Here is a 19,011-nt window from a genome sequence, read left to right as displayed (position 1 = left end):
GCTCCCCGCAGGCTGTGCAGGGCCGGTTCAATCCCTAGCCGCCGGCGAGGGTCCCACATGGCACAGCAGACCTCTCCTGCTGATACTAACTTGCTAACAACATTTTTGTAGCTCAAGTCACATTATGCATGGGTCAGTTAACTCACAAGAAATTATTGATAATAACTTGCTAATAGGACTATGATGACCTGAGGGGGTAGATGGGGATGTCTTTTCTCTGGGGGTTTTTCAGATAGTGAGATGGAGGCAGTCTAATGTGGAGTGGTTATGACTTGACCTTTGAAGGTGGACTAGCCTGGGTTTGTATGCACAGCTGCCTAACTTTCAACCTAATAACTTAATTGTATTTGAATTTGTTCTCAAATAAAATAGAGGTTATAAAGCTTAGGGGTACAGGTCTTGTAAAGCACTTAACACAAGGTCTGGCACTTAATCAGTACCCCTAGAGGGCTCTTATGAGCCTGGACTTTCCCTGGGCCACTTTATAACTGGACATCTCAGGAGCATCTTGACCCCCTACTCACTGTACTAACTAGAGTGAAAGACGTCATTTCCTGTTAAAGGATTTATTCATTTAGGCTCCTGTCTGTGCTAAAGGCTTAGGACTGGACATCAGGGGCTAGACTGCTGACTTCCCACTGCTGTCAATCTGAGTGCTACCCTTCCCATGTCAGCTGCTTTCCTCAAAGTGCAGGTATACGGAATCTCTAGAAAGAATGGAGAAATCCCCACAAGTTTGGGCACAACTTTCATTCTCTGCCCCGTGGGGTAATGGGAGACCGCGTGCAGCACAATGTCCACAAGCTGGTCTGGCTGGGTTACAATACTCAATTCAGGTAGTATCAGTTCCCGACTGTGGGCAGTCTGTGGCTCTCCCTGAACATGAAATTCCTCATCTGTAGAATGTAAATGTCCGTGCTATAGAGCAACATGAGATAACATTAAAGCAGCTGGCCTTTAGTGGCCTACACTGTGGAAGGTCAAGGGTATGCAGTGCATTTGGAAAGAACCATAAAAGACAAACTGGGGGAGTGGGGGTACTTTGATGGTACCCAAATAAATTCAGAGAGTAGGATTCTCTAGATAGACTCAGTATAGGGAACTTTTGCCTGGGAGTTGGGGCCCTGGGCGTGAGGTTCCTTGTTTTTCTATCACTGGAGTAGGTGGGTCTCCTAGCTCAGAAGAGGGTTCAAGACAGATTTTCCTTCTGGGAAAGTCTAGAGGCCACAGTGCCACCTCCGTCACAACTCTTGGCAATACTATCCATTGGCCATTGTTGACCCAGCCTTGGGAGGAAGAGGCATCTTGTTTGAAATAGTTTTTTCCTTTGACCCCAAGAGAATCCACGGATTAAAGAAAATTGTGGCTTCCAGGCCTGTGACAATCCCAGGGGAGTTATGGGCTCCAACTGTCTTGCACACTAGTGCATGAGGGCCTTTCCTCATTCTTGGGGAGGTCTGTGCTCTGGGAACTAAGCTGCAATAGGCCTGGGAACCTTCTTCCCCAGGGGCTGTCGGCAGAGTTCTGGCTATGCATCCCAGCCAGGAAGGGCCCACTGTGTTTACCCCTGGAGAACCAGCCAAACCTTTCCTCCTGTGCCTTGTAGGGTGGTGAAAGATGTATGAGCTGGCCTAGGACAACTGTTAGCAAGGTTCAGGTCAAGGTGATTGAGATTGAAGGACCAAAGAGAGGCGAACTTGCTTGGCAGCTGTTCTGAAATTTGGGACCCTGCTCTGAAATGCCTATAGCCTGTCACAGCACGAAAACGTCCACAGTCTGACCCAGGTCTCCCACCACATGCAGGCCACCACTTCTGTGCTTATAGCCCATGTCTCTTGGACTCTCCCGTCCTACGACACCAGCCCTTCCCTCTTTCCCAAGAGCAGGCACTTTGGAATTTCTACTTTTTCAGATTATTAAAATTTCTTTGTAAGCATTTTTTTAAACCATTTTTAAGTAGTAAGTTTATTTACGTTATTGTGTGTAAAGCAGATCTCCAAAACTTTTCAACTTGTGAAGCAAACTGCCCATTAAATGATCATTCCCCTTCCTTACCCTGGCAGCCACTGTTCTACTTTCTTTTTCTTTTTTTTTTTTTTTAAAGATTATTTATGCATACAAGAACTGGGGTACAGGCCAGAGGTGCAGGGGGGTGAGAGGATTCATGAGAGAGAGTGGGAAACAGAATAGGCAGACTGACTGAAATACACTGCTGAGGGGAGCAGCAGGCAAGACAGGAGAGGTCTGCTGCACCATGTGGTTAGCTCCCTGGCCAGGGATCGAACTCATGCTGCAGTGACTGCAGGTAGCTTCATAGGTTACATCATAACCCCTTGCGCCACCAGGGAGGCCCGCTTATTTGTTTTTCTAAGAAGTAGACCAGAACTAATACATTCCAGTGTGTTATTCCTCAAAGGACCCCTGGGAACCTGTACTCTTTAAAGCTCTGCCAGCCCTGCAATAGTGAGGGGCATGGGAGTGTGGCATAAAGGTGAGCTAGAGATGGGATATATTTGGTTCAGATGAAGGACAAGTGAGCAGAGAGATGCATGGGCACAGGAGGAGGCTGTGGTAGCCAGCACTATTTGATACTGCTCATCATTTGGTGCCCATTTAATGCACATGGCTCCCTGCAAGTTTTGACTTGATGAAAAAACTAAGGCATAGGGAAAACGAGGTTGCCCATGGTCACACGGGTGAGATGCAGCAACGCCAGGGATGCACCTGGGTTCCTGCCTAGCTATCTTGCTTGGGTCACCTTCTGGACCTTCCCCATGGCCCTCTCCCTGCTCCAGCTGCTCCATGTCCTGGCCCCACAGGATTTGAGAATTAGTGATCCATCTGGAGCCCGGCTCCCTCCAGGCTGGCCAGAGAGACCTCCTAGGCAAAGTCAATCAGCTCAGTGGGCCTCACAGGGTAAGTTTTTTCTATTGAAATGCTAGTTTCAGGGTCACCTGGTTCTGGGGGTTTCAGAATCTGGTCTTGCACAATTAGAGTGTGTGTGTGAGGTCTCCTTGTGTCACTGTCTCCTTCCTGGCCAGGTCCTGGATGGAACTCAGGGGATGTTGAAGGCCCCAGGGCCGTCACTGACTAGGTGGGCAGCAGGGAGTTTTGGAGATGGGGATTACTGGGAGCACCAAACACAGACAGCCCTGAGTTTGAGTCCCAGCTCTACTGCATGCTGCCTGTGCAACCTTAAGCAAATCAAGGGATATCTCCAGCCCTACTTTGCTGAGATGTCAAGTAGGAATAAGAATTGGATCCCCCTATTCCACTTCATACTCATTAGGATGATTATTATAAAAGAAATTACAATAAAAAGCAAGACAAGTATTGGAAGGGATGTGGAGAAATTGGAACTCTTGTGCTGTGTTGGTAGAACTGTACAATGGAATAGATGGTATGGAAAACAGTTTGGCAGTTTCTCAAAAAGTTAAAATGAACTGCCATGTGATCCAGCAATCCCATTTCTGGGTTTATACAAGAATTGAAAGCAGGATCTGGAAGGGAGATCAGTTACCTAACTTTCTGTCAACAGATGAATGGATAAACAAAATGTGTGTGTGTGTGTGTGTGTGTGTGTGTGTGTGTGTGTGTAAAAAGGAATATTATTCTGCCTTAAAAAGGAAGGAAATTCTGATCCCAGCTACAACACAGATAAACCTTGAGGAAATTATGCTAAGCGAAATCAGCCAGACACAAAAGGGCAGTGCCTGTATGATTTACTTACACAAGGTATGGGATTCATCAAAATTATAGTAATGAATGGTGGTTGCCAGAAGCTGGAGGGAGGGAGAAAGGGGGGATTGCTGTTAACTAGTAGAGTTTTGGTTTCGCCAGGTGTAAGAAGTCCTGTGGAAGGATGGTGGTGAGGGTAGCACAATAATGTGAAGGCACTTAGTACCACTGAATTGCACACTTAGCCCCAAACCAAAATCTAGGCTACGATTGTTACGTGTATTTTACCATAGTTATTTTAACTTAGGGGAGAGATAGTATGACCCTTACAGGGGTTGTATGAGGATCAGGTGAGGCAGAGCATGTGAACTATTATTAGAGTTAGGAGATACTGAAAACTTTCTACCTACAGACCAAGTGTTGTGGGAGCAGTTGCGCCATTCTGCATGAGAGGTTCAGGGCGGGGTTCAGGTAAGACTTCCTGGAGGAGTGACTCGAGCCCTAATCAGGGGTATTCTAGCATTCATGAGATGGGTGGATTCCAAACATCGGAAAGTCCCTGGCAGAAAAATCAGTTGCACTAAGGGGTAGTGTGCAGGGAGGAGATTTTAGCTCCACCTGGAGAACTCGTGATCAGAGCTATGTGAATGTGGAGCAGGCTGCCTCATGGAGCTGTGAGCAACCCATTAGTAGAGGCATGTAAGGAGTGTCTGGGGCAAACTGCAAGAGGAGACCCCAGTCTCCACATCTCTGTGCCTCTCTGATGAGATCCAACCTAGGTAAAGTTATGTTTAACAGGCCTGGGTATAGGGGGACCCAAGGTGGATGCGGGCAGGTGGGAAGGCGTGTATCAATCCTCCCTAAATAACAGTAATTACAGCTCCTGCAAGTGCCATGTTCAGTGCTAAAGAGGTCTCACCACATCCCTGTGTGGTGGGTGCTATTGTCATTCCCATTTTACAGCTGGGAACTGAAGCCCAGAGATTAAGTCACATGCCCGTAGTCAGTAGACACTAGAGCTGGGGTTTGAACCCAGACAGTCTGACTCTTGCCCTCTCTGATGGACAGAAATCTTCAAAATCCATCTCCAGTTGCTACCCAGCCCCTGCCGCCCTGGCTGCCAGTTTCCAGGGCACTGACACATAAGGGTTTAGTGGCTTCCTGTCATCCTTTCTCCCTCTGGCTGGCTTGTCTGAAGCTTGGGTCCAAGGAGAGCATTGAAGACACACTGGCCTTTATTGGAACCAGGTTTCCTATCGCTCAATGTTTCCCTTGCCGCCTCCTTAACTCTTACAGACCTCAAAATCTTTCCTAGGGCTGTTGCGCTCAGTTTGTTATTTTATTTGTTTTAAATTTATTTTTGCATAGAAGAACTGGGATATAGGCCAGAGGTGCAGGGGGTGAGAGGATTCACTAGAGACAAAGTGGGGAGCAGAACAGGTGGATCTACTGAAATACCCTGCTAAGGAGAGCAGTGGGTGAGACAGAAGAGGTCTGCTGCGCCATGTGGTATTAGTTAGCTCCCTGACTGGGGGAATTGAACTCAGGCCACAGCAGTGATAGCGTGATAGCACTTAGACTTAACCCCTAGGCCACCAGGGAGCCTTCTTGAGCTCATTTTGTGTTTTCTCCAGCCCAGTTCTCTGGGTGCCAAGACCTTGCCAAGTGGTTTAATTTGTCCAACTCCCAGTCTGACATCCACAAGGCAATAAACAACATCCCTAATGGTGGCTGCCTCTGTCGTCAAATCTGAGCAGGATTACAGAGGAAACCCTGGCAGGGACAGTGGTTATCTAGAATGACTCAGCTGGAGTGGCACAAAGGTACTGCTTATGAAGGTGCAGGGGATGATCATTTATGGACCCCTCTGCTGGCAGCATGCTAATACCTGTGAGGACACTATCTCACTGGATTTATAGAGATCCCAGGAGATTGTGTTACTCTCATGTTACAGATGAGGAGACTGAGTCTGGGTAAGGTTAAGTCATGTGTTCAGTGCCTGGATTTCACCCCTTGTTGCTACCCTTGAGAGTGTTGGTTGCTGGATCTGATAGCTATAATATTGATTCACTTGCTGCCTGATGGAATAAGGACATTTAAACATTTTCTTTTGTTGCCTCATGATGCCCTCACTGCTACCCTGGAAGTGGGTGTGGTAATGATGTTTTAGGTGATGAAGATTATTAGGGACTCCCCAGAGCCCCACAATAGAAGGACACTCTGGGACAAGGTGCTGATCCTTCTGACCTCCTCATTCTGCTGGCCTCTTTCCACCTCCACTGTACTGTGTCATGGACTGTTTCATGCTTCCTCTTGTCCCCTCAAAGGGGCTGTCCCAGACCCTAGTGCAGCTGCAATGCACAGACGCTAACAGACCAATGGAGGCTAGTCTGCCCGATGGAGGCCAGACTGGGACCTTCCAGTGCTTTCCCACAGCTGGGAAACCCTCACTAGGCAACATCTCTGGTGAGGCTGCCTCCTGGTCCTGCTGGCATTGGTTTCCCCTCCCCATCAAGAGAAGACATGTCTACTTTCCCTGGAGATCACTATGGTGACTTGACTTCTGGCTGGCACCCTGCAGTAACAGAATTCTAGGATGCTTAAGCCAACCCCATAAGGCATGACTGCTGACCCCAGAGGAGGAAACTCAGGGTGGTTCAGAACCTGGGACTTAAACCCTGGACTGCCTACCTGCAAAGTCCCTAGCATTGGCTGATTCCATTTTCAAATACTTTTTAAAGCTTTATTTTAAAGAAATAATAGGCTTAAAAAAATGATAATTTTAGACTTACAGAAAAGTTGAGCAGCTACTACAGAGGTGCACATAGCCACACCACTTCAGGCACACACACACACACACACACACTCTCAACATGTTGGGTTATTAGTGAGGTGCATTTATTGCAATTGATGAATCCACATTAATACATTATTATTAGCAGAAGCCACAGTTTATATTAGGTTCACTCTCTGTTGTACTTCTGTGCATTCTAATCAATGTGTAATGTCATGTATCTATAATTACAGTAGCATACAGAATAGTTCGTTGCCCTATAAATCCCCTGTGCCCCACCCCTGATTTTTTTTTTTTTTTTTTTTTTTTTGGTGTGTGGGACCCTCGCCAGCAGCCGGGGAACGAACTGGCGCTGCAGAGACTGCGGGCAGCCTCGCAGCCCAGCGCTCAACTGCTGTGCCACCAGGGGAGGCCCCAACCCCTGATGTTTTTACTGTCTGTAGTATTCCTCTTCCAAATGTCATGTACTTGGAATCGTATTTTTTATTGCCTTTCTAGTTGGTTTCTACTTGCATATCTAAAAATGCATTTAATGTTTCTTTGTGTTTTTTTCATGGCTTAATAGCTCATTTCTTTTTAGCCTTATATAACTTCCCATGGTATGTGTGCACTGTAGTTTATCATTTATTTATTGAGGGATATCTTGATTGCTTCTAGTTTGAAGCAATCATCAACATGTATACAGGTTTTTTTGTGGATATAAGTTTTCAACTCAGTTGGGTAAGGGCCTAGGAATGTGGTTGCTGGATCATATAATAAGACTATGCTTAGCTTGTAAGAAACTGCCAAACTGTCTTCCCAATTGATTGTACCATTTTGCATCCCTACCAGCAGTGAATGAGAGTTCAGGCGGATTCAGGCGGATTTACTGAAATAGACTACAGCTGGGAGCAGCAGGCAAGACAGAAGAGGTCTGCTGCACCATGTGGGTTAGCTCCCTAGCCAGGGTTCGAACTCATGCTGCAGTAGCTGGCGATAGCTTGGTAGTGCTGAAACCTAACCCCTTGTGCCACCAGGGAAGCCCTCCAGCTCCAGGTCTTGATGGGCTCTATCTCTTAGGCTAAGCCACAGTGTGTCTCATAGTCAGGGTCTTCGAGCGGCACAAAACTGTTGGATTTGAGGATATATTTTCCTCCTGCCATCAGACTGTCCTCTAATACAGAGTTATCAGCATGCTCTTTGGGTTCAAACACACTTAGAGTTAATATTTACTCTTGTGCTTGCTAGCTTTGCAATCGTTTTTTTTTTTTTAAACATTTATTTATTTATGCATACAACAACTGCGGTACAGGCCAGAGGTATGGGGTGGGGGCGGTGAGAGGATTCACCAGAGACAGAGTGGGGAATAGAACAGGCAGATTGACTGCTGAGGGGAGCAGCGGACAAGTCAGGAGAGGTCTGCTGTGCCATGTGGGTAGTTCCTAGGCTGGGAATCAAACTCATGCTTCAGCGGCTGCAGCTAGCCTCATAGGTTGCATCTTAACCCCTTGTGCCACCAGGGAGGTCCTAGCTTTGCAATCTTGGGCAAGTTGCAGAACTTTCTGGGTTTTGATTTCATCTTTAAAATGAGGTGAGAATTCCTAACTCCGATGTTGGGTGTGTGTGCGTGCACGTGTGTGTATTATATGACATAAAGTGATAACATTAGCTGTTATCATTGACATTCATTTAGCCCTTTTATTCTAGCTGAAGTAGTCCCAGCTCCATCCCATGGACGTTGCCAAAATTATCAGCAGAAGTTTTATAGGCTAAAACTAGAGATGCTGCTAAAATTAAGAGGCAATAAATAGAAAAAGCATGTTTATCTGGGACCAAAGAAGAACAAAGATTTGAATAGAAACCCAAATAGTGTCCTGAAAAGAAAGAAAATGTAAGGATTTTTATGGATAGAAACGAGGAAAATGAAGTAGTTAAAAAAAAAAAAAAAGACTGAGTTAATTAGCACTAACAAGGTTAGCTTATTCTTGGCTATAGATCATAGGTTGCTGGCTCTCCTCTGGAAAAAGGCCACAAGCATTAGTCCTCTGATCAGGAGACTTCTCAAACAATTGTTTGCTTGATGATTTCTCAAAATAGTTGAGCTTTGGCCTAGTTCCAAGGAGTGGCCAGTTTGAGCAAGCTGTGCAAGGTGCTTTCTCTGGAATGACTGCTCTGACTCCATTTAAAAATGGCTCCACTTATGTCATTTTTTTCACAGCTCCACACATCTCTGAAACAGACGCAGCACCATCTGTAGGAGTCCTTCTGTTTTTTCTTCATTCTACTAGTTTCCACTGGGTTATCTGCTATATGTCTGTCCAGAGGGGGCTCTGTCCAGTAGACACTAGAGCTCTAGTTCCATTGGAGACAAAGGCAAGATCCTATTACAAAGAAAAAAAAACCATAAGAGCTTTTCAGCGAGGAGACTGTATAAAACATCTAAGAACTTAGCATACAAAACAATCGACACTTTTTTTTTATGTGTGCACAGTTGTGCTGCGTGGAAAGAGTCGCTGTACAAGCAAGGTGAAGGAAGTTGGTGAGGGAGCTAGGCTACTTTGCCTGCTCTGAGGACTTGCTGGTCTGGATAACCCAGGATTTAGGGTTAACTAACTGCTGGGAAAAGGGAGGAAGTTTTAAGCCAACCTGCAGCGGAGAGTAGACCAGAGACTCCTACAGGTAGCTGGAACCCCCAAAAGTTTAAACCTCCCATGAAAATTAGACCAGGGACAGAGAGGAAAGCTTTTCTGGCATGGCGTGGGTGTGGTTGGGGAAGAGGAAGGCCTTTTCTCAGAAATGTGTAGCCACACAGCTGCCCTCTTTTGGATTTGGGTATTAAATTTATACTACTGTCATCCTAAGGTCTCCAGGTCTGGAAATGAAACTCTTCCTAGCTGGAAAGTTCATAGATCTAGAAAGCAGAATTGCTAGGAAGTGGGGGAGGAGGAAAAGGGGAACTGTTTCATGGGTATTGAGTTTCCATTTTGCAAAATGAAAAGAATTCTGGAAATTGTTTGTATAACAACATGGAATTATTTAACACCACTGACCTGAACACTTACAAATGGTTATGATGGAAAATTTTATGTTATATATAGCTTACCACAATTTAAAAAAAGAAACCACAAACCCCAAACAAACTAGTTCTGGCTGATAACTCCTTGGGATACCTGGCAGAAGTAAAAGCACCTCTTTGAAAGAACATACCTTCAACCAGCCCACTCAGGCTGCTGACAGGCTGCCCATCAAACTTGAGCAAACAATCCCAATTACAAAATGCACAGGGAAACCAGACATCATGAGGGAATCAGCAGCAACAGCAAAAATGAAAGCAAGAGGGGCCTCCCCGGTGGCGCAGCGGTTGAGCGCTGGGTTGCAGTGCTGCCCGCAGCCTCTGCAGCGCTGGGTCAATCCCCAGCTGCTCCCCGGCCGCCGGAGGAGGGTCCCACATGGCGCTCAGACCTCTCCTGCCGCCCGCTGCTCCCCTCAGCAGTGTACCTCGGTCCTTCTGCCTGCTCTGCTCCCCTCTCTGGCTCTGGTGAATTCTCTCACCCTCCTGTGCTTCTGACTGTACCCAGTGCTTGTATAAATAAATAAATCTAAAAAAAAAAAAAATCCTACCTCCTGAAAAATGACTTAAAAAAAAAAAATGAAAGCAAGAGGATAAATGTCTGTGGTGTTTACATAGCTTTAGTCATAACGTTAACAGCAACAATAATAACGAATCAAAATAAAGGTCTCTCAGCTACTATTTTGCACCCATTAAAATGTTTGGAGGGATTTTATGATTGAATGAAAAAAGTAAAAAAGAGAGATGGGTTGATCCTATTTTTGCAAAACAACCCCAAAGAAAGCAAAACTCGACCCCAAGCCCCACACTTGTATATGTGCGTATTTGTATATGGATATATGAAAAATGGCAGTGATGGCTGCCCATCAGGGGTACTTGTGTAGGGCTATAGGTGAAGGAAGGGAGAAAGAAGGGAGAGGAGAAATTTAAAAAAAAATGAAGATGTAAAAAAGGTAGGAGACAGTGACTGAGATATTTTCAGATTGCACTGAAAATATTTCCATCACTTAACCCTCAGCATGCCTGCTAAGATTTCGTGTATGGAGGATGCTCTGTGTGTGTGTGTGTGTGTGTGTGTCTATCTGTCTAAAGCATAGCAAAATTAGAATTTTGACTTAACAGATATACCCATCACTGACTGAAGTGGGAATTGAAAACAAAGTTATGTGTTGATTTGATTTATTAACACAAGCAGACTTCCTCTCCCTATCTATGCCCACTAGTGTTAGTGTGAGCAAGGAGGAAGGGGAAGGACAGGAATACAGTAAAAGAGCAAGGGGAGGAAAGAGCAGTGGGAAGAGATGTCTACTTCCCGTGTCCTTGTAAGAGGGACCCCACAGACGCACATACAACTATCTTTGTATTGGAGTATTTCTCTACAAATTTGCATTAATTTGGAGCATGAAAAAAAAAAAAACAATTACAAACAAGAAACCAGTGAGCCAATGAAAAATACATTGCTTCTAAGGACATAGTGAGAGCTCCTTGAAAGCTATTTTGCAATAGCTTTTAAAAATGTAAAGGTTGGGCCTCCCTGGTGGCACAAGGGGTTAAGCTCTGCACTATGAAGCAATCTGCAGCCTCTGCAGCACAAGTTCGATCCCCGGCCAGCCAGGGAACAAGCCACATGGCGCAGCAGACCTCTCCTGACTCACCCGCTGCTCCCCTCAGAGGTGTATTTCAGTAGATCCGCCTGTTCTGTTCCCTACTCTGTCTCTGGTGAATCCTCTCACCCCCGCATCTCTGCCTGTACCCTAGCTCTTGTATGCATAAATAAATAAATCTTTAAAAAAAAATGTAAAGCTTCCCGGTATATCCTTCTACCTTATGATATTACTATATATGGACTTTGGGGTGAGGGGGCACAGTGCTGTCTGAACAGACAGTCATTACAGTGTTATTTGAAGAAGTTCAAAATTGAAACAACTTAAATGGTCATCAGCTGGAGACAGATCACAGTTTTGGTCCATATAAAGTGGGATATTTAGCAACCAATGGGAAAAAAAGTGAGACAGTGTTGTCTTCTAGATGGATTGAGTGAGAGGAACAAGGGCAGAGAACAGTTCTGTTAGTGTTCTAGGCCTGTCATGGAAGCATGAAACATTTTTCTCTCATATTTTGGAAGCTAGAAATCAAGGTCCATGTTCCCTCTGAAGACTACAGGAGAGGGTCTTTCCTTGTCTTTTACTAGATTCTAGTGGTTTCTGGAAATCCTTGACATTCCATGCTTGTAGCTGTATAACTACTGTGTTATAAAGCTGTGTGTGTGTGTGTCTGTCTGTGTCTGCTCTTATAAAGGTATTGTCATTATAACTTCATCTAAACTAATGACATCCCCAAAGACTCTATTCCAAATTAATTCTGAGGTTCCAGGTGAACAATAAGTTTTGGTGACCACTATTCAACCCACTGTAAACACATGTGGTGTAGGTTAAAAAATTAAAGAGGCAGGTCACCCTAATGGCACAAGGGGTTAAGCATTAGCACTATGAAGCAATCTGTAGCCTCTGCAGCATGAGTTCGATCCCCAGCCAGGGAGCTACCCACATGGCTCAGCAGACCTCTCCTGTCTCACCCACTGCTCCCCTCAGCAGTGTATTTCAGTCAATCTGCCTGTTCTGCTCCCCACTCTGTCTCTGGTGAATCCTCTCACCCCTGCCCCTACCTCTGGCCTAAACCCCAGCTCTTGTATGCATAAATAAAATAAATCTTTAAATAAATAAAAGATGCTTGTTTATGGCAGGTGTTCTGGAATGACAGAGAAAGCTAAGACTGACAAAGTATTCATGTGAACTATTTCTGGCAGAAAGCACACTCAGGGCAAAAAGTAGGCCCCTGCTGGATAAGGCAGGGGAGAGGATTTCAGTGGAGTGCCAGTGCATTCTGCTCATGTTTGGGCTAGAGGCCCCATGGGAAAAGCTGGGGGTGGTAGGACCTGATGTGGCTCTCCCCCTCTACCAGCCCATGGGTCTGATAGCAACTCTGATAAGAATATTTCTGGAAGTTATAGAACAGCTCCCTTGCCCAGACTGTGTGTCCTGAGGGACTGTCATTTGTTTGAGGGGTAATGATAGACTCTTCAGGGCCTTGCTCCAGGAAGCCTGCTCACCCCTTCTTGCCTCCTGTCCTCTCTGGCCTGGCTCTTGAGACCCTTCTCACCACCATCCTGCTCAGTGACCACCCACTCTGTGTCAGCTGCTCCAGGCTAGGCTCACAACTTTCCATCTTCTTGTACCAAGTCCTGGGTCACATATGCCTTGAGTAAAATTTAGCACTGATATGGAAACTTATGGCCTGTTTAAAAAATCTTATGCTCTTTTGCAAGGTGGCACAGTAGAAAGGGGGCTATAATGGAACCAGGGTGGATCTTGAATCAGACTGGGAGAGGGAGGAGGGGATGAGGCCTTGTTAGGAGGCGGGGGACACCACTGTGGCCCCAGATTTACCCTTTCCAGTGGCTCAGGGACAGAGGTCTTCATCTCAGTTTCTCCTTGGCAAGAGGGTGGGTGTTAGGAGAAAAGATCTCCCACGCAGGCCTCCCCACATTAATTAATGTGACAATTGCATTATTCTCTGAGTTAGGCACTAAGTCAGGAATTCAGTGGGGCCTATGTTCCAGCAGGGGACAGAGATGGGAAACTACTAATGAATGATTGTTTAATTATACTTTTTTTTTTAAGATTTATTTTATTTATGCATGCAAGAGCTGGGATGCAGGCCAGAGATGTGGGGGGTGAGAGGACTCACCAGGGACAGAACAGGGAACAGAACAGGCAGGCCTACTGAAATACACTGCTGAGGGGAGCAGCGGATGAGACAGGAGAAGTCTGCAGCAACATGTGGGTAGCTCCTTGGCTGGGGATCAAACTTATGCTGCAGTGACTGCAGATAGCTTCGTAGTGCTGCGTCTTAACCCCTTGTGCCACCAGAGAGGCCCTAATTACAATTTCAATCCTTGTAATGAAGCCCATTGCTCTTGGAAGGTATAGCAGAGGAATTAACAATGAACCATAACACAGGGCCTGTGAGGAGTAGGGGTACCCCTGCTAGCACCCTTCGATGAGCAGGACTTGAATCCCAACTCAAGTGTATGGCTGAACCAGGAGCAAACTTTATACAAGGAAGATGTTCCCCATGGCGGGGCTCTCCACAAACGTCCTCATTTTCCCTTCTACCCATCTTCCAATTCCATGGAGGGAAAGTTTCTCCAGTGTTTTTCAGATGGGTAGAGTATAAGGCCAACAAGAAGAAATGGACTTGCTCACCAGGCCCAAGTAAGGAGGAACCAAAGCCAGGCTTCCCAGCACCCTGTGTGGGTTTGCCCATGTCCCCAGAGTCTGTCTGCTGTGAGCCAAAAAATCTGAAACAAGGCTGCTCTGTTCACCAAGAATTCCATTTCCCCCAAGTCCTCCACTGGGGACATTCCTGAATTGGTAAAACAGGACTGGTCCGGCCCAAGTCCTGGCAGTTGATCGGCTATGCCCTGTGCTGGGGTTCAACTGGAATCCAGAAGTCTGAGACAGGTCGTTAGGTGAGGTCCGGGAGTTGAAAGGAGCTCCCAGCCCACAGCGGGACAGAAGGTAGATGCATAGGACACTGGCCATTCCAAAGGACAGGGGAGCCAGGGGACACAAAGGGACAGCTCCTTGGAGAAGGGGTAGCTGGAATCAACAGAATCTGGGGGAGGTATGTGGATGGGTAAGGGCTGGGGATCCTGGTTGCGGGAGGGAGGATTAGGTGGTGGGGGAAGGGGCTTCAGCTCAGGAACAGCAGGTGCAGGGGGCAGGGGAACTGAGACTGGTCAGTCATCCTGAGGGGAGGGGGCGCAGGCTATAAGGGTAGGGGGCCCTGTGTCCTGTGAGACTGGACCCGTCTAGCTAATGGCAGCAAGGCTGTTTGTAACCTTTTTTTTTTTTTAATTTTAAAGATTCTTTTTTTTTTTTTTTTTTTTCCAGATTTATTTATTTATTTATACAAGCACTAGGTACAGTCAGAAGCGCGGGAGGGTGAGAGAATTCACCAGAGCCAGAGCGGGGAGCAGAGCAGGCAGAAGGACTGAAGTACACTGCTGAGGGGAGCAGCGGGCGGCAGGAGAGGTCTGCGCGCCATGTGGGACCCTCCTCCGGTGGCTGGGGAGCAGCCCGGGATCGAACTGGCGCTGCAGAGGCTGCAGGCAGCTTTGCTAACCCAGCGCTCAACCGCTGCGCCACGGGGGAGGCCCTGTTTGTAACCTCTTTGAGGATAAATACCCCTCAGGAATGAGAAAAAGCAGTAAACCCATGTCTTTCCCCTCAAATGCAAATGTCTTCTAACATGCAACTTTTTTAGTTTTTTTTTTTTAATTTTCATTATGATAAAATATACATAACATAAAAATTGCCATCTTAACCATTTTAAATATGCAGTTCAGCCACATTACCTAACACATTGTTACCTAACTGTCACCACTATTATCTCAAACAGACACTGTATCCATTAAAAAGAAACTCCCCATTCCCCCCTCTCTGTCCCTGATAACCTCGGGCCTACTTTCTGTCTATGAATTTGCCTAACCTAGGTACCTCAAATTAAGGCCATTTTTAAAGAACAGCTGATGTAAAATTGACCCTCAGTAAACTGTACTAAAGTACACAATTTACACTTTTGAAAATGTAAACCATACCAAGATCAGTCACTGCCATTTTGGTGGCTGTGGTGCAATACCATACATGTGAAGTGTGAGCCTGCACTCTTAGAACATACAGTGAGGTAAACCACTGTTGCCTCAATTTAAAAAAAAAAAAAGAAAAGTTTGATCACTCCTGAATATTTCCCTGTGCTGCTCCCTGTCCTCCACCCCCATCCAACCTCTGATCTGCTCTGTCCCTACAGATACATTTGGGAGAGTTTTGAATAAATGGAATTAGACAGTTTATCTTTCCCTTGGGGGCTGTCTGGTTTCTTTCACTCATCACAAGCTTCCCCCATGTTGCTGCGTGTACCAATAGTTCATTCTATTGGGGCTCAGAATTCCATTGTATGGATCTACCATCATGTTTTTATTCATTCACCTGCTGATGGACATTTGTCTTGTTTCCAGCTTTGGTGTAAAAATAGAAACTGATCATAGAAACAGAAACGCAGCTGGCTGTCATCAAATGTCCTGTTTCCTTGCTGACTTTGTTCATTGGCATGTGTTGTTCCCAGATGTAAGGGGAATGCATTCAGTCTTTTGCCATTTAACTAATTTTCTCAAAGATGCCCTTTTTCAAGTTGAGGAAATTCCCTTCTATTCAGACTTTACTGAGAGGTTCTGTTGCCAGTGGATGTTGGATTTTGTCAGAAGAGACAAAATCTGCATCAACTGAAGTGTTTTTCAGTTTGCTCACATGGGGAATTTACAATGACTGATTTTCAAATATTACATCAACCCTTCATTCCTGTTACTGCCTGTGGTTAGAAGGTTAGGATGTTGGGGATCCAGGTGCCTCAGAGCATCCTAGTTCTTGGGCCCCAACGAGACTTTGTTGGGCCCAGTCATCCAGTAGAAGGTCGGGGGGGAGCCGACCTGAGGCCCAGTAGCTCCAGGTGAGCCACCCCAGGTGAGCTGCAAGCCAACTGGGGCACAGGTAGCTGCTCCCTACAGTGCATACAGTGCATACAGAGTGTGGCTGCCTCTGCTCTCGCTGAGGGTCTGTCACGCAACCCTAAGCCTCCCGGAGCCTCAGTCTCTCTGCATCTGCAAAAATGGACCAGCAGGTAGCCAGCCCGGAGAGCACTTGAACCATGGGGCAATGTGCTACAAGTCTGTGAACCCCAAGTGCAGAGGGGCTGCCCACCAGACCATGGTGCTGGGTACTTAAGTTGCCTTCTCTGAAATAATGGTTTATAAGCTTTTCTTTTCTTTCTTTTTTTTTTTTTTATAGAGGCATGTTTATTTATTTATTTGTTTGTTTGTTTGTTTGTTTTTTGTTTATACATGCACTGGGTACAGTCAGAAGCACGGGAGGGTGAGAGTATTCACCAGAGCCAGAGTGGGGAGCAGAGCAGGCAGAAGGACCGAAGTACACTGCTGAGGGGAGCAGCGGGCGGCAGGAGAGGTCTGCGCGCCATGTGGGACCCTCCTCCGGTGGCCGGGGAGCAGCCGGGGATCGAACCGGTGCCGCAGAGGTCGTGGGCAGCTTCACAACCCAGCGCTCAACCGCTGCGCCACCGGGGAGGCCCGGTTTATAAGCTTTTCTGCCAGAGCTGCCAGCTGCCATCTGGCAGACCCCAGGTGACAAACCTCTTAAATAAGCAAGAAAAAAGTATGCAACTGGCTGGCCCTCCTCACTAGACATGTGTCCTTTGACTGAATCTCTGCTTGTCTCTTCATTTGTAAAATGGCAACCATGAGATTGGGGTACTGATGCTAATGTGGCATTATTGTGCAAACGAGCAAGCAAGGGCATGTCAGGCACCTGGCTCGTGGGAAATGCTGGGTGAAATTCAGAGGATCTCATAGGCGCCTGGAGTCTGGGAAGGTGGGGTGCTGGCAAAAGAGACTGTCCTGGTGGGGCCATGGCCAGGGAGGGCGTTCACCATCCTGGTTTAAACTGCAGTGGTGTGTGTTGGGAGCTGCGCTGCCTCTGAGCCTGGCACTGGCTCAGCGCTGCCTCTGAGCCAGGTACAGTGGGGAAAGAGCTGCTCAGAGCCCTAGCTTGAGTTGGGAACCAGATGCCCTTGGTTGTTTTGAGATGTTTGCACCCTTCCAAAAGGTGACCATCTCCTCAGGGTTGAGGCTAACTCTGGCTCCAAGTTGAGGGCAAGGAGCTGGGAGAGGAAGAAGGAATAGGAGACTAGGTGGGTCTATCCACACTCCTCCTGGCTGCCTGCAGGGTTTTTCTCCAGCATTTCCTATTTCCCCTTTATGCTGGCATTTCAGCATCTGGCACAAACGTCCATTTTATTCACTCAGATTATTCACCAACTGTGATTGTCATCTATGGGCCCAGTTGTGCACCAGGCTCCAGGGGACCTGTGATGAGACCAGAACAAGTCTCTGTGCCCACAGTTGAACATGGTTAAGATAATGTCAGAGTGGCCAGTGCCATGCAGAAGTACCACGGGCGTGTGACCAGGAATGACCTAGGAGAAGGCCTCTCTGTGAGGTTTGAGTTGGCAAAAAGAAGTCAGCTAGACAAAAGTCTGGGCTGGAACATTCTAGGCAGAGAAAACAGGGAAAGTCAGGAGTCAGTCTAGTGTGTGGCTGGGCGGTCAGTGTGGGGACTGTGGGTGGAGGTCAGGGAGGGGTCACTTCGAAGCCTGCTGGGAAGTCAGGGGAGCAGTTAGGATTCATTCTAAGTACAGATTCCAGGATTCTGGAAATACTTGTACTCCAAACACTTGTATCCTTACCTCACCATCCCTCTTGTGTGATCTTTGGAGCCTTTTGTTTAGAAACATGTTAGAGGGCCTCTCAGAATAGGAAGTGGGGGTTGGTGGCTGTCAGACCCCCTTATCTCCACTAGACTCACAGCCCAGCTTCTGCAGCGTGGGAGCGGCGGCAACAAACCACAGTCCCCTGTCTTGCTCCAAGCCACCCTGAGAGATATCTGGGAGTTTACACCCTCCAGCCTACCTGCTTAGGCATGTTGGGGGCTGAAAGCCCATCCTCCTTGCCTCAAGGTTGGTGAATTCTGTGGTGTGATTTCAAAATGTTTTGAGAGCTTGATCCTGACTTCTCACCCACATATGGTATCTCCTGAGAGCATGCCCCCAGTAATTCATGTGAAACCAAACCCCTATCTCAGGCTCTGCTTCTAGGGAATTTAGGCTCAGGTCATTAGGGGCCATGTATTTTTTGGTTTAGAAATTGAAGTTCTGGACTTTTCCTTTCACTTCTGAAAATCTCTAAAACTGTGAGATTGACTCAATCACATCACAAGTTAGTGGCAGCACTGCCAGGCCTACAAACCACTTACTGAGTGCACCGGGGTTGCTGGGGGTTGGGGGGGAGGGAGGAGGAGGAGTGGCCTGATGGTGAATGTAGTGCAAAGGCCAAGGTTGAAGCTGTGGCTTCCCAGCAGGTCTTCTCCCAGATCAAGACATCTTTCAGGTAGGCCCCCCCATACTCTGATGCCTTAATGACTCTGGAGAACTTAGCCAACCCTTTCCCTCTGTATTAGAATAATGTACATACTAAAGTATGAAAGATGGGGCCTCCCTGGTGGCGCATCGGTTAAGTGCTGGGTTGCGAACCTGCCCGCAGCCTTTGCAGCGCCGGTTCGATCCCCGGCTGCTCCCCAGCCACCGGAGGAGGGTCCCACATGGCGCGCAGACCTCTCCTGCCGCCCGCTGCTCCCCTCAGCAGTGTACTTTGGTCTTTCTGCCTGCTCTGCTCTCCCCTCTGGCTCTGGTGAATTCTCTCGCCCTCTCGCGCTTCTGACTGTACCCAGTGCTTGTATAAATAAATAAAAAATAAACCTTAAAAAAAAATAAAAAAAATAAAGTATGAAAGATGGACAGCTCA

The 19,011-nt window shown here is 46.9% G+C and overlaps 1 protein-coding gene across 3 annotated transcripts in view; it reads left to right on the top strand.

Moving 5' to 3' along the window:
* The window catches only part of IL34 (interleukin 34), a 66,505-nt gene that overhangs the window by 6,064 nt on the left and 41,430 nt on the right, over positions 1–19,011 (top strand). The window contains exon 1 of one of the 3 annotated variants that reach the window (XM_054696989.1): positions 18,555–18,597. The exons of the other annotated variants lie outside the window; for them this stretch is intronic. The gene's annotated coding sequence lies outside the window, so the exon portion shown is untranslated. Of the gene's footprint in view, positions 1–18,554; positions 18,598–19,011 lie in introns of those variants that run through there. 3 annotated transcript variants of the gene reach the window in all.

This window comes from Talpa occidentalis, unplaced genomic scaffold (assembly GCF_014898055.3).
Source record: "Talpa occidentalis isolate TD23 unplaced genomic scaffold, MPIMG_talOcc4v2.1 talOcc4.17, whole genome shotgun sequence".
NCBI lineage: Eukaryota > Metazoa > Chordata > Mammalia > Eulipotyphla > Talpidae > Talpa > Talpa occidentalis.
Note: the sequence above shows the minus strand (reverse complement) of the source record. Positions and strands in the feature narration are given on the sequence as shown.